The following is a 15,933-nucleotide window of genomic DNA, read 5'->3' as shown; positions in this document are numbered from 1 at the left end:
ATGAGAATGTGAGTGGGAGTGGGGTGGGATGGGTCCTGCACTCTGTTGAGAGAGTGGTTTACATGCTGGCCTGAGCTGCGTTGATGATCCTCTGTAGTTTCTTGTGGTCATTGGCAGAGCAGTTTCTGTACCAAGCTGTGATGTATCCAGACAGGAAATGTGCTATGATGCATCTGTAGAAGGTGATAAGAGATCGCAGTGACATGCTGAATTTTCCCAGCTTTCTACAAAAGTAGTGCATTTTCTTGGTTGTTACGTCAGCGAGGTGGGACGAGGAGGGGTTGTTGATGATGTAACATAACATAACATAACAATTACAGCACGGAAACAGGCCATTAGGCCCTTCTAGTCCACACCGAACCAAACACTCCTCTCTAGTCCCACCTACCTGCACAATGACCATAACCCTCCACCTTCTTCTCATCCATATACTCCCAAGAACTCCACCAACGTACATTCTGTTAATAACTTAGACCTAATCAGCCCAGTCAAACATACAAAGTTTTCCTTGGCATATTAGGTAGCATATTTGACTCAAAATAGTCAGTGTACAATCTGACAAAATTATAGCACATCATAGAATTGTACAGTACTATAACAAGACCTTTCAGGCCACCTTGACCATGTCAACCATGAAGCCCATCCACACTCATCACATCTGTCGGTATTGGATCCATATCCCTCAATGCTTTCCCAAGTTCAGGTTTTGAGGAATATTGTCATGTTATACCTGGTTTAGTGGGAAGCGACCTTCTGTGACCAATCCAACAGGTCAACTCTAACATTCATCCAGCCATGTAAAATAGAAGGGTAAGAGCGCAGTTACAGAATGTTGAGTTACCATGATAAAGATCAATTAATCCAAGCAAGTTTGCAGATGACACTAAGATTGGAGGCGTTGTGGACAGCGAAGAAGGTTTTCAAAGCTTGCAGAGGGATCTGGACCAGCTGGAAAAATGGCTGACCAGTGTGAGGTGTTTATTGCATTTTGGAAGGACAAACCAAGAAAGGACGTCCATGGTGAATGGTCGGGGACTGAGGAGTGGAGTAGAACAGAGGGATCTGGGAATACAGATACATAATTCCCTGAAAGTGGTGTCACAGGTGGATAGGGTTGTAAAAGGAGCTTTTGGCATATTGGCCTTCATAAATCAAAGTATTGAGTTCAGTAGTTGGTAAGTTATGTTAAAGTTGTATAAGACATTGATGAGGCCACATTTGGAGTATTATATGCAGATTTGGTCACTTAACTGCAGGAAAGATATCAATAAGATAGAAAGAGTGCAAAGAAGATTTACTAGGATGTCACCTGGACGTCAGGAACAGAGTTACAGGGAAAGGTTAAACAGGTTTGGATTTTATTACCTGGAGGGTAGAAGAATGAGGGGAGATTTGATAGAGGTATTTAAAATTATGGGGGGATGGACAGAGTAAATGTAAATAAGCTTTTTCCACTGAGATTGGGTGAGATACAAACCAGAGGACATGGGTTAAGAGTGAAAGGGGAAAAGTTTAGGGGGATCATGAGGGGGAACTTCTTCACACAGGGAGTGGTGGGGGTGTGGAATGAGCTGCCAGCTGAAGTGGTGAATGTGGGCTCAATTTTAATATTTAAGAGGAATTTGACAAGCATATGGATGGGAGAGGTATGGAGGGCTATGGGCTGGGTACAGGCTGGTGGGACTGGACAAAAAAAAATCATTTGGCACAGACTAGAAGGGCCAAAGAGGCCTGTTTCTGTGCTGTAATGTTCTATGGTTCTAACACCAGAGCTGTGATGGAGAGTAGGCCTCTCACTAGACCACTGACACTGAATGGGATCAAAAGCCAGGGTAGGCCTCTTGCTAAGCTGCAGGGTCAGATGGGGGCAGGACTAGAGGGTGAGTGAAGTGCGATGGAGAGTGGGCTTCTTGTCAGGCCGCAGGAAGTGAGGGGAATGTGGGAGGTGCGACGGAGAGTAGGTTGCTGGATACGGTCACTCCACGTTTCCCAGAGACTTTCTTCTTCCTTTTCTCTCCTTTTTAATCTGTAAAAAAGGAACCAGAGTGTGATGACTCTGTCTGACACACAATGAAAGCTTTTCATTGTATCTCAGGGAATCTTCTGGGATTATTCTCCTGGAAATACAGAAAAACGAGAAGGGAATCTTGCAAGAAAAATAGAGGAGGGATGAGATTGTTGTGAAGTAGGTTTACATGGTACAACATTTACATGGTACAACAAGAAATCTCTTGGTGCCTGCCACATTGACCACCGCCAGTGGGCTGATATCGCCTCAAACCGTGCATCTTGGCGCCTCACAGTTTGGCGGGCAGCAACCTCCTTTGAAGAAGACCGCAGAGCCCACCTCACTGACAAAAGGCAAAGGAGGAAAAACCCAACACCCAACCCCAACCAACCAATTTTCCCTTGCAACCGCTGCAATCATGTCTGCCTGTCCCGCATCGGACTTGTCAGCCACAAACGAGCCTGCAGCTGACGTGGACTTTTTATCCCCTCCATAAATCTTCGTCCGCGAAGCCAAGCCAAAGAAGAAGGATTGTGGGCCTGTACTGTGCTGTAATGTTATAATCTAGAATCACACACACCTCTGAAGGGATAGATGAAATAGAGACAGGTAAGTTGTTTCCACTGGCTGGAATACTGGAACTAGGGAACACAGCCTGAAGATTTGGGGGAAGTAGATTTAGGACGGAGATGAAGAACTACTTTTCCCAGAGAGTAGTAAATCTGCAGAATTCTCTGCCCAAGGAAACAGTGGAGGCTACCTCAATAAATTTACAGTATATAAGAGAGTTAGATACATTTTTACAAAGTATGGGAATTAAGTGTTATGTGGAAGAAGCAGGTAGGTGGAGCTGAACCCATGGCCAGATCAGCTGTAATATTAGGTTGCATGGCAGAGCAGGCTTGACGAGCCTGATGGCTGACTCCTGTCCTATTTCTCATGAGCCACATTTGATACCTGGATCCCTGAAGTCAGTGCTAAAACACAATGCTGGAGAAACTCAAAAGGTGTACTTTAGATAGCAAAGATAAAGATACATATCCTATGATTTGGAACTGAGCCTGAAATGTTGGTTATGTATCTTTATCTCTGCTCTATAAAGTATAAAGCCCACCTCACTGACAAAAGGCAAAGGAGGAAAAACCCAACACCCAACCCCAACCAACCAATTTTCCCCTGCAGCCGTTGCAACCGTGTCTGCCTGTCCTGCATCGGACTTGCCAGCCACAAACGAGCCTGCAGATGACGTGGACTTTTTACCCCCTCCATAAATATTCGTCCGCGAAGCCAAGCCAAAGAAGAAAGAAGTATTAAAGAATACACAGGGAAGGCCAAAGTATGGGGCTGGGAGAAAAAAAAAATACATCACTCATGATGTGAATGGTGGAATAGACTCAATGGGCCGACAGCCTAATTCTTATAGTCTTATTGTCCATGTACCTGTCTAAATGTGTTTTAAATGTTGCTTGGAGTGCCCACTACCATTTCCTATGACAGCTCGTTGCATATACCTGTAAGTCGACAGCATCGAGTCCACGCTGCTGAAGATCCAGCTGCGCTGGGTGGGTCACGTCTCCAGAATGGAGGACCATCACCTTCCCAAGATCGTGTTATATGGCGAGCTCTCCACTGGCCACCGTGACAGAGGTGCACCAAAGAAGAGGTACAAGGACTGCCTAAAGAAATCTCTTGGTGCCTGCCACATTGACCACCGCCAGTGGGCTGATATCGCCTCCAACCGTGCATCTTGGCGCCTCACAGTTCAGTGGGCAGCAACCTCCTTTGAAGAAGACCGCAGAGCCCACCTCACTGACAAAAGGCAAAGGAGGAAAAACCCAACACCCAACCCCAACCAACCAATTTTCCCCTGCAGCCGCTGCAACCGTGTCTGCCTGTCCTGCATCGGACTTGTCAGCCACAATCGAGCCTGCAGCTGACGTGGACTTTTACCCCCTCCATAAATCTTCGTCCGCGAAGCCAAGCCAAAGAAAGAAGATAAAGTAAGTGTTTGATCTGCTGAGTTTCTCCAGCTTTGTGTTTTTACTTCAATCCCAGTGCCTGCAGATTTTCGTGTTTTACCCCTGAAGTCAGTGTGGTGGCCAATGACCCAGGGAGCCATTGGGCGGTCACACTGTGGGATGTCCCTCACTCGTCGGATGTGCATTCTGTGCGTTGCCCCAGTGACTTGTGAAAAGCCACCCGGACACTGCAGGACCTCTGTGTCTGGCTTCACTTCTGAAACCGAGACATTACTCAGGCCTCGCATAATTCAACTGCGGGCAAGTAGTTTGCAGGTAGCACCAGGTTTAAGTATTGTTTATTTATCACAGAATACCTGTCAGAGGGAGAAGGGTTCTTCTGTGAACAGACTAACTGTTTTGCTCTAATGTTCATACAGCATCTAAAGGGCACAATTTACAGTCTTGGGTTACAATGAAAAGGAAGATCAATTTAGCACCAATGAGAGCACTACTGTGGGGTTCATTCTGGAGCCCGATTGGAGCGGGAAGAAGCTGTCTATAACCCTGTGGCTGAGCACTTTCACGGTCTTCAGCCTTCTCCCCAATGAGAGTATGTCCAGGGTGCGATGGGTCCTGGAGGATGTATGTGGGCTTTCTTTACTAGGCAGTGGGAGAGGAAGGTAGGTAGAGACTGTGAAGGGGAAGGAAGTTTGCGCGATGCTCTGAGCTGCTCTCGCCAACTGCTGCAGCTTCTTCCGATCTTGAGCAGAGCAGCTCCTGCCCCCGCGCTCTGATGTGTGGGATGGGAAGCTGTTCCGCTATTCATTGAAAGTCGATTCTTTTGTGCCTTGACAGAACACACAGGAGAAAGATTTTTGTGCATTGATTCAATTTATTGTCAGAATGATGACATCACATACAACCCAAAGATGTCCCCATAACCAGACCACACATTCCACTGCACATCTGGAGAAGTTTGCCAAGGTTTCTGGTGTCATACCAAACCTCTGCAAACTCCTGAGAGGCTCTGACATGTTTTCTTTATGATGACATTCATGTGTTGGGTTCAGGAAAGATGTTCTGAGGTAGTGACTCCCAAGTAGCTCACCCCCTCCACCTCTGATCATATACCCTTGGTTTTCCCTTCCTGGAGTCAACAATCAGCTCCTTGGTTTGGTGACACTGAGGAGAAGGTTGTCGTCGGTGCACCATTCTGCTAAGTTGTCATTCTCCCTCCTATGTGCGGACTCATCGCCCCTTTTCATACAACCCACTACCATGGTATTGTCAGCGAATATGTAGATGGTGTTATGGTCGTACTGAGCCACGGTCATCGGTGTATAGCGAGTAGAGCGGGGGCTAAGAAGGCACCCCAGTGGTCCACTGGTACTGATGGAGATTATGGAGGAGATGTTCTTACCAATCCAATGGATTGTGTTCAGGAGGGGAGGAAATTATACAGTGGGGTGTTGAGTCCCAGATCTTGGAGTTTGCTGATCAATTTTGAGGGGTTGATGGTGTTAAATGCGGAACTGTTGTCAATAAAGAGCATCCTGATGTCTGCATCTTTGCTGGCTAGGGGGCAACAAGGGAAGTAGACCATTGCGATCCACCATAGACTGTTGCTGCAATAGGCGAATTAGAATGGATCCACGTCACCACTCAGATAGGAGCTGATCTGCTTCAACACCAGCCTCTCAAAACACTTCATCACTGCTGATGTACGTGCTACTGGTTGATAGTCATTCAGGCAGGTGACACACTCTTCTCGGGCACTGGTATGATTTTTTAAAAATTTTTTTATGTTTCACACTATAACCATATTGACCAAGATACATACAGACATTTTTCTTCTTAAATATATACAGTGTCGTTTTTTTTCCCCCTTTTTGGGCACTGGTATGATTGACGTCATTTGAAACAGGTGGGCACCACACTCTGCCATAGTGAGATGTTGAAGATGAAATACTCGGCCGGGTACTCCACCTGGGCCAGATACTCTCCTCAGATTCACTCTGGTCAAAATGGTCAGAGGTTCACACAGCAGAAGTAACATCTTGTATGAAAATGAGATCGGATTTTGCGCATATCGTATTTTATTGCAATCTTATCAAGCGGACCAATTGGCATAACGAAGAAAGCAGTGTCTCTACTTCCTCAGGAATTTACGGTGATTTGACATGACAGTGTGGCATAGTTGCTGTAGATAATTAGATCAGTGGTTAATCCACAGGACCACATGAGTGGAAGCGAGGATTACTGGGGTCTCCCTCCCTTCCATCGATGTGATTTACAGGATGATTGTGTGAAGAGGACGCACATAATCATTGAGGACCTCTTCCACCCTGAACACAGCATCTTTCACCTGCTCCTGTCAGGGAAGAGATCCAGGAGGATCAGAGCCAGCGCCACCAGGCTGAGGAGCAGCTTCTTCCCACGGGAAGTAAGAATGGGGAATGGCCAATGGAACTGCTCGCACTAACCCTCCAAGACTAATATTTACTAAACAATATTAATTCGTTTATTTTTAGATATGTATATATGTCCTGCATATGTATTGTTTGTCTGTATGTGTGTTTTGTCTGGTTGTGTATCTGCGTGCTTTGCACCAAGGACCGGAGAACGCTGTTTCTTCGGGTTGTACTTGTGCAATCGGATAATAAATTTGTTAATAAATCAACACTGTCATCAAATTTTATACTGTCTGTAACAATAGACAGAAACCTGGAGGAAAGATTTCAGGTTACAGCCCCAAGTCTTTTTTTTTAAATAATTTTTTATTTTTCACACTATGAACCATATCAACCAAAATATGTACAAACATTTCTCATTAAATTTACACAGTGGCCTTTTCTCCCCTTTCCCTCCCTCCCCTCTACCCACCCCCCTCCAAAACCCATAAATATTCAACATATACAATACAATAAAACCATAAAACAATATTTTCTCACAAAAGAAAATAAACAAGAAAAATGCGTCATCTATTTATTACACACTGAATCTAGTCGTTTTGTCTTCTTATCATTTTCATTCTCATTTTAGGAGATGGAGGTCATAGGCAAGCTCTCTCTGATATGTTCCATGTATGGTCCCAAATTTGCTCAAACATTGTGACTTTATTTTTTAAATTATATGTTATTTTTTCCAATGGAATACATTTATTCATTTTCATTTCCTGCATTGATTTAACCATAAATTTGGCTACTTTATTCTTTTTACTTGTCGTTTGTCCAGTTTTACCCAACATTGGGTCCAAATTAAGGTTAAAATCCCCTCCTATCAATATATTTCCTTGTGTGTCTGCAATCTTAAAAAAATAAATCCTTCATTAACTTTAAATCCTCCTCGTTAGGTGCGTATATATTGAGCAAATTTCAAAATTCTGAGTATATCTGACACTTTATAATTACAGACCTCCCTGCTGGATCTATTATTTCCTCCTCTATTTTGATTGGTACATTTTTGTTAACTAGTATGTCAACACCTCTAGCTTTTGAATTATAGGATGCTGCCTTTACGTGTCCTATCCAGTTTCTCTTTAGTTTGTTATGTTCCACTTCAGTTAGATGTGTTTCCTGCACAAATGCTATATCTATTATTTCCTTCTTCAATAAATTTAGTAGCCTCTTCCTTTTAATTGGGTTATGTATTCCATTAATGTTTATAGTCATATAGTTCAACATGTCCATTTTCTATCTTTCATACATCTCTTTTCCACCTCTTCGCCACCTCCATCCCCCTTATCCCCATTTTCATCTCTTAGTTTTCTCTTATTACACTTAATGTACAACAACACATTTAAGACATAAAGTACCCCCACAGACCCATATCCACTAATACCTTAACCCCAAAATATCCCCCCCTCTCTGAGTTGCCCCATATCCATTGCCGGGCAACCACAACTCCTCTTTTCATTTGGATTGCGATCTTGTTCACAGCGTCAACTGATTTTGCAGTGACGGTTATTCCCCCTCTACCCAGCCCTCTCCAGAAAACACTTTTTTTAAACACATAGAGAAACATAGAAGATAGGAGCAGGAGTAGGTCATTCGGCCCTTCGAGCCTGTTCCGCCATTCAATGAGATCACAGCTGATCTTAAAGTTCAGTACCCCGTTCCCGCCTTCTCTCCGTAACCCCTAATCCCCTTATACTGAAGAAATATATCTAATTCCCTCTTAAATATATTCAATGAACCTGCCTCTACTGCCCTCTGTGGTAATGAATTCCACAGATTCACCACCCTCTGGGTAAAGAAATTCCTCCTCATCTCGGTCCTAAATGCCTATTATCCTCGAACCATTGGAATCATCCCTTCCGCATCCATTCTGTCCAGTCCTGCCAGAATTTTATATGTCTCTATGAGATCCCCTCTCAATCTTCTAAACTTCAGTGAGTACAATCCCAAATTGCGCAATCGTTCTTCATAAGTTATTTCTGCCATTCCAAGGATCAGTCTGGTGAATCGCCTTTGCACTCCCTCCATTGCAAGAATATCCTTCCTGAGATAAAGTGACCAAAACTGCACACAATACTCCAGGTGTGCTCTCACCAAGGCTCTGTACAGTAAGGTATCCTTATTCCTACACTCAAACTCTCTTGATATGACATCCAACATACCATTTGCCTTTTTAACCGCTTGCTGTACCTGCATGCTCGCCTTCAGTGACTGGTGCACAAGAACTCCTAGGTCTCTCTGCACTTCCCCATCTCCCAATCTATTGCCATTCAAATAGTAATCTGCCCTCCGGTTTGTATTACCAAAGTGGATAACCTCACATTTATCCACATTGTAGTGTATTTGCCATGTATCTGCCCAGTCCCCCAATTTATCCAAATCATACTGGAGCTTCCTGACCCCCTCTTCCCCTCCTGGCTTAGTGTCATCTGCAAATTTGGAGATATTTCATCCAATCCCCTCATCTAGATCATTAATGTAAATTGTGAACAGCTGGGGTCCCAGTACAGATCCCTGTGGCACCCCACTGGTCACCGCCTGCCACTCAGAAAACAAGCCGTTTATCCCAACTCTCTGTTTTCTATCTGCCAGCTAGTTCTCAATCCACATCAATACCTTGCCCCAATTCCTTGAGCCTTGATTTTGCATGCCAGTTGTTTATGTGGGACCTTATTGAAGGCCTTTTGGAAGTCCAGGAACACCACATCCACTGGCTCTTCCCCATCTATTTTAGCTGTCACCATCTCAAAGAATTCCAATAGATTTGTCAAGCACAATTTACCTTTTGTAAATCCATGTTGACTCCGTCCGATCCCTTCTCTGCTAGTCATATGCTCCGCTATTACATCCTTAATAATGGATTCCATCATTTTGCCCACTACTGATGTAAGGCTCACTGGCCTATAATTCCCCGCTTTTTCTCTACCCCGCTTTTTAAATAGTGGGGTAACATTAGCTATCCTCCAATCCATGGGTACTGATCCTGAGTCTATCAAGTTCTGTAAAATAATTCTTAAAGCATATGCCATCTGAATGGCCACTTCCTTAAGTACCCTAGGATGTAGATTATCAGGCCCTTGGGATTTATCTGCCTTCAATCCCTTCAATTTCCCCAAGATCATGTCCTTAGAGATACTGATTTCTTTCAGTTCCTCCCTTGCATAAGTCACTATGTTTCCCAACATCCTTGGGAGGTTATTTGTATCCTCTCTTGTAAAAACAGAACTAAAGTAAGAATTTAATTGGTCTGCCATTTCCTTATTCCCCATTATATATTCCCCTGATTCCGACTGCAAAGGACCTACCCTGGATTTCACCAATCTTTTCCTCTTGACATATTTATAAAAGCTTTTGCCGCAAGCTTACTTTCGTAATTTATTTTTGCTCTCTTGATTAATCCCTTTGTCCTCCTTTGGTGCATCTTGAACTGCTCCCAGTCTTCGGTTGCGGTACTTTTTTTGGCCAATTGATATGCTCTCTCTTTGGACCCAATGCTGTCTCTAATTTCCCTTATCCACAGTTGAGTCACCTTTTTTGGTTTATTTTTATGCCAAACCGGTATAAACAATTTTTGCAATTTCTCCATTAGATCTGTGAATGCTTTCCAATGTCTATCCACAGTCAACTCCCCCATAAACACCACCCAATCAATCTTACTCAACTCCCGTCTCATACCATCATAATTCCCTTTATTTAAATTCAGGACCTTAGTCTCGGTTTTAATTTCTTCACTCTCAATGTCGAGTGAGAATTCGATCATATTGTGATCACTCCTACCCAAAGGGCCTCGCACAACAAAATTGTTGATTAGCCCCTTATCATTGCATAATACCCAATCTAAAATGGCCTGCTCCCGAGTTGGTTCCTCGACATATTGGTCTAGATAACCGTCCCGTAAACATTCAAGGAATTCCTCCTCCTCAGTATTTTTACCAATTTGACTAGTCCAATCTATATGCAAATTAAAGTCTCCCATGATGACAGCTGTTCCCTTATTGCACGCTTCTCTAATTTCTCTTTTAATGCCTTCCCTCACCCCTACACTACTATTTGGAGGCTATATACCACTCCCACTAACGTTTTCCGCCCCTTTCTATTCCTCAGTTCTAACCATATAGATTCCACATCTTCCGAGTTAATATCCTTCCAGTCAATCGTGTCGGTCCCTTCTCTCACCATCAATACTCTCCCACCCCCTTTTCTTTCTTGCCGATCCCTCCTAAATATCGTATACCCCGGGTTGTTAAGTTCCCAGGCTTGCCCACCCTGCAGCCATGTTTCTGTAATCCCAATCAAAACATATTTGTTTATCTCAATTTCCACAGCTAATTCATCTACCTGTTCTGAATGCTTCTTGCATTAAGATATAAAGCCTTCAGATTTGCTTTTTTCACCCTCCTTGCTCTGTCTGATTTTATACTTTCGCTGCCTAACCTAACTTTTCCTGTTTTATCTTTTTTGTCCTTTGCCCTATCATACAGGTTCCCATCCCCCTGCCAAATTAGTTTAAACTGCATCCGACGGCTGTACCAAACCGAGCTGCCAATATATTGACCCCATTTGGGTTTAGGTGTAACCCATCCTTCTTGTAAAGGTTATGCCTTCCCCAAAAGAGATTCCAATGGTCCAAGAAGCCAAAACCCTGTCTTTTACACCAGCCCCTCAGCCACACATTCATTTGTCTTAACCTTCCATTTTTGTCCTCAGTTGCACTTGGCACTGGTAGCAAACCAGAGATCACCACCCTGGCAGTCCCGTTTCTTAGTTTCCGTCCTAGCTCGCTGTAATCTTTTTTCAGTACCTCCTCCCTCTTTTTATCTATGTCATTGGTACCCGCTTTCCCCTTTTAGAATACCCTGGACCCGATTTGAGATATCCCATACCCTTACACCAGGGAGGCATGGTGATGTGGGCATACCTATCTGGCTCACAGAATCTCTTGTTTGTACCTCTGACAATGGAGTCCCCAATGACCACTTGCATTCCTCCTTACCTTTTGGTCCACCGTGCCAGGCTCAGTGCTAGCAACCTAGTCACTGCAGCCAGCTTCTGTCAGGTCATCTCCCTCAACAGCATCCAACAAAATATACCTGTTACTGAGAGGGATATTCACAGGTGTGCTCTCCATTTTCCAGGCATTTTTCTTCCTTCCCCTGACAGTTACCCACTTACCTGACACATCTCGTCTCGGGGTATCTATCTCCCTGAAAGTTGAATCTATTAACTCCTCACTCTCCCTTACCAGCCGCAGGTCCTCAAGCTGCAGCTCCAGATCCCCAACTTGGTCCTTAAGGAACTGCATCTCGGTGCACCTGACGCAGATGTGGCTATTTGGGAGGGTGGAACTCACCCATGGTTCCCACATCTGACACCCAGTACAAAGCACTAACCCCATAGACATGACTGAGTTAAAATAATGCCGCTTACCTTTCTCCTCGCCTGCTTTCGCCTAAGCCTGTTGAGCCAAAGCCTGGAAGTCCCACTCCTTCGCCGCGTTGCTTGCTCGCCGGGCCGCTCACCTCCGCTCGCCCGACCTCTGAAGTTGTGCGCCTCTCGGTAGTGATTATTCAATGTTGTATACCCGCGTTTTCAAGCAAAAATTCTATTAGAAAACACTTTTTGGTCGGCTCTCTCTCTTTTTTTTCCCTCCTTACTCCCTGTAGAGCTCGTCGAAAGAGTCAAAGACTTGTTGATCCAAACCAAGGCTTTTATTAGCAAAAGACAGGAGCTCTTCACAGGTGGCCGACCAGTCCGGAATGATCCGACCTGGCTAGGGACACAACCCTTTAAGGCCCAGACAGTAGGCGTGGCTAAGCTCTCAGCCAATCGCTGTAAGCACAGTCTAGATACTTTAACTATATACACTATATACATTGGTGATAGATCTGTACTATCACACTCCCTTCCTTCCCTTTAGTTCTTTTTAGTTCTCTTTAGTTCTTTACATATACATTGTTTTTACATCTTTATATATACTTTATCGCCATTCTTCATTCTTGTTACATCTCTTCATCTCTGCTCCTGTCCTGCAAACGTTCTGTGAATTCTTGCGCTTTCTCTGGATCTGAGAACAGTCTGTTTTGCTCCCCGGGGATAAATATTTTAAGCACAGCTGGATGTCTTAATATGAATTTGTAACCTTTTTTCCATAAAGTTGATTTCGCTGTATTAAACTCATTCTTCCTCTTTAAGAGTTCAAAACTAATGTCTGGGTAAAAAAATATTTTTTGACCCTTGTATTCCAGTGGCTTATTATCTTCTCTAACTTTATTCCTTGCCCGCTCCAGTATATGTTCTCGTCGTATATCTCAAAAATTTTACTAAGTGGATCTTGGTTTTTGATGTGCCTGTGGTTTCAGAGCCCTTTCTATTTCCATTCCTTCTTGCATTTCTTTTGTTCCCAGGACCTTCGGGATCCATCCTTTTATAAATTCCTTCTTACCTGTGCCTTCTTCACCCTCCTTCAGGCCCTTTATGTTGTTTCGCCTACTATAATTTTCCAACATATCAATTTTCTGAGATAACAACTCTTGTGTCTCTTTAATTTTTTGTCACTTTCTTCCAATTTTTCTCTTAAGTCATTTACTTCCATTTCTACAGCCGTTTCCTGCTCTTCCACATTCTCTACTCTTTTCCCTATTTCTGTCATGACTAGTTCTAACCTTTGCATTTTATCTTCTGTTCTTTTCATTTTCCTTTTAATTGCATTAAACTCTAATTATAACCATTCTTTTAGTGATCTCATTTGTTCTTCAAAAAAGACTTTATATTCTGTTCATCAGTTTTACCTTTTATTTCTCTTTGTCCATCAGCTTTGCCTTCTATTTCTCTGTGAAGATCTTGGTCTTCTTCCTCTTCTTCTGTATCTGTGTTTGTGTCTTCTTCTCTTCTTTGTGTCTGTGTCGCTTCTGTTTTTTCCTGATGAGCTGCTTGTATCTCTTTGTTGGGCCTCTTGTTGCTGGTCCTCCCCTCCTGTGCTGCTTGTCTGTTTTTCCTTGCCCTCCAGCTGAGAGCCCTGGTGTCGGGCATCCCTCAGCTGCTCACTCTGTGACAGCCCGCTCCTCTGCTGAGGTGTCCTCTTTCTCCTTTGATTTCGCACTGTGCCTGCGCGACTCCTCGCACTTTTGTTTGGCTCCGAGAGGGTCGCGACTCCACAGAGCAGGCACTGACCTCGAGGGTCGGGCGCTCCTCGTCACCACAGCAGGTAAAGCCTTCTTCTTTCTTCTCCGCCGACTTCTTTTTTTCCAGTTGTTCTTACTTTCTCATTCTTCTTTCGCTTCTCTGTATCTTTATCTTCTATTTCTTATATTCTATTTTTGTTATGCTTTGCTTTTTCCTAACATTTTTCCTATTTTCCTGGAGAGGGCTGGTTTTCCCGACCAGCCACTACTCCATCACATGACTCCTCACAGCCCCAGGTCTTATGGTATCTCATGACAGGTGCCTGATTCCACTCAGTGGTGATGTAAACAAAGTCGTATATTACAGGGGAGGTGAAAGCTCTAGCAGGTTGTTAGTGAATGTATAACACAGCCCATCTGCCTGTGGTGATTCACTTCTGCACTGTACTTTATGGCTGCAGATATAGCAGCGCTCTGCTAAAATTATAGTGTCAATGTGCTCAGGGACACCTGACATCTGCAGAGCTCCTGAACCTCCGTTCCAGGATCACACTTTGTCCCCAGGATGTGGGTGTCACTGACAAGCATGCTATATTTATCACCAGCCCCACATCATCCTTGAGAAGGCATAAGTTTATTTGTTACATACCCCATTTTAATTTAATAATTTTAATGATAGAAAGCCCTTCTGGTCCACTAGCCAGCATTGCTCAATTACATCCAATTAATCTACCATCCCCTTACATTTTAGAATGGTCGTTCTCAACCTTTTTTCCCCTGATCAAATACCACCTCACACATCCTACGTTTATGAACATGGGAGGAAACTGGAACACCCTGAGGAAACCCACATGGACATAAGGAGGAAGTAAAAACAGCGGCGGATTCCAACCTGGGTCCCTGGTGCTATGATAGCAATGCGGTAACCACAATACTAACCCATACTGCCCTGGTACAGTTTATGAGAAAGGTTTCATAAGAAATAGGAGAGAAGACCATCAACCCTTCAAGCCGACTCTACCATTCAACACAATCATGGCTGATCAGGCGACCCTGTTCTTGCTTTCTCTCTATATCTCTGGATCCCTTCAGATAACAGGGCCACCTCCAGCTCCCTTTTGAATATATCTAATGAACTGGCCTTGACTTCTGTGGTAGGGAGTTCCACAGATTCACTACTCTCTGAGTGAAGACATTTCCCTTCAACTGAGTCCTGAATGGCTTCCCCTTTACTGAGAGACTGTGAGTCCTTATTCGGCACTTCCCCAATATCAGGTACATTCTACCCTGTCTAGTCCTGTCAAAATTGTACATGTTGCAATAAGAGCATGAACAGAAGTAGCCCATCCAACCTGTTCCATCATTCAGTAAGATCATGTTATATGTGGATTATGTAGAAACACATGGGGTCCCTGCCTGTCTGAAATATTGTGGGTAGTCACATGTCATCCCTGTCTGAAACTTATCCGGAAGTCACATCACCTGTCAATCAAGGTTGGACTCCGGCCACCTGTGAGTGCACACCTAGCTGTTGGCTCATTTAAATTATTTAGGGTCATTATTGACCAGACACCCAGCTCAGATCTGTATAAAACATCGATGCATAGCACATTTCTCTCACTCTGCCTCATGATCCAAGCCCCAGACGTCACTCCATGCCAGATTACTACTGTGGACATCGTTAAAACTGTCACAGGTAAGGTGTACACTACATTTAAACTGAGCTGTAGTAACTGTAATGGATTTTTGTTAACCTTTAATTTAATCTTAAACTCTATTTCTTTTATAAAAATGTATTGGTAAACTGTAGAGTTAAAAAATTGCATCTGTATTCTTAGTAAGTTAGCTGTGGGCTGGTACAGGGTCATGCACAGGTCACAGCACATTTATAGAGAACCATTGTTTTCTGAGAAGAGTTCATTCTCGGAGTCGACGTGTCTTGTGTCTTGGACCGACAGAGCTAATGGATTTGAAGTGGGTCTTAATTATTCAAGAACAATGGAGTGTTTGGTTTATTAAAATTTGAAGTGTCTGTTACAAGCCCAAAGGACCCCAAAACCCAGCAGCAATAGATATTCACCACGACAAATGATTACTTAAACAAAAGTTGTTTTTAATTATCTTTAAACATGAAAACAGAATCAAACTTTAACTTAACACTATTTAACTAACCTAACTTAACCCCCTCTAATTCTAAGCACACGTGTATGTAATGTGTGTTTAAATTTAAGAAAAGTTCTTTGGTTCACAGTCCAATCTCACTTCTCATTCTTCCAAGTTCACTGGTTGCAGGCAATTCTTATCCTGTGCACAGAATTTAACACGTGTAAAGTTCACCAGGCTTTGATTCTCGAATGGTAAATGTTTACTGCTCAGTAAAGTTCTCG

Source organism: Narcine bancroftii, unplaced genomic scaffold (assembly GCF_036971445.1).
Source record: "Narcine bancroftii isolate sNarBan1 unplaced genomic scaffold, sNarBan1.hap1 Scaffold_258, whole genome shotgun sequence".
Lineage (NCBI taxonomy): Eukaryota > Metazoa > Chordata > Chondrichthyes > Torpediniformes > Narcinidae > Narcine > Narcine bancroftii.
The sequence above is the reverse complement of the archived record's forward strand: the minus strand, read 5'-3'. Positions refer to the sequence as shown.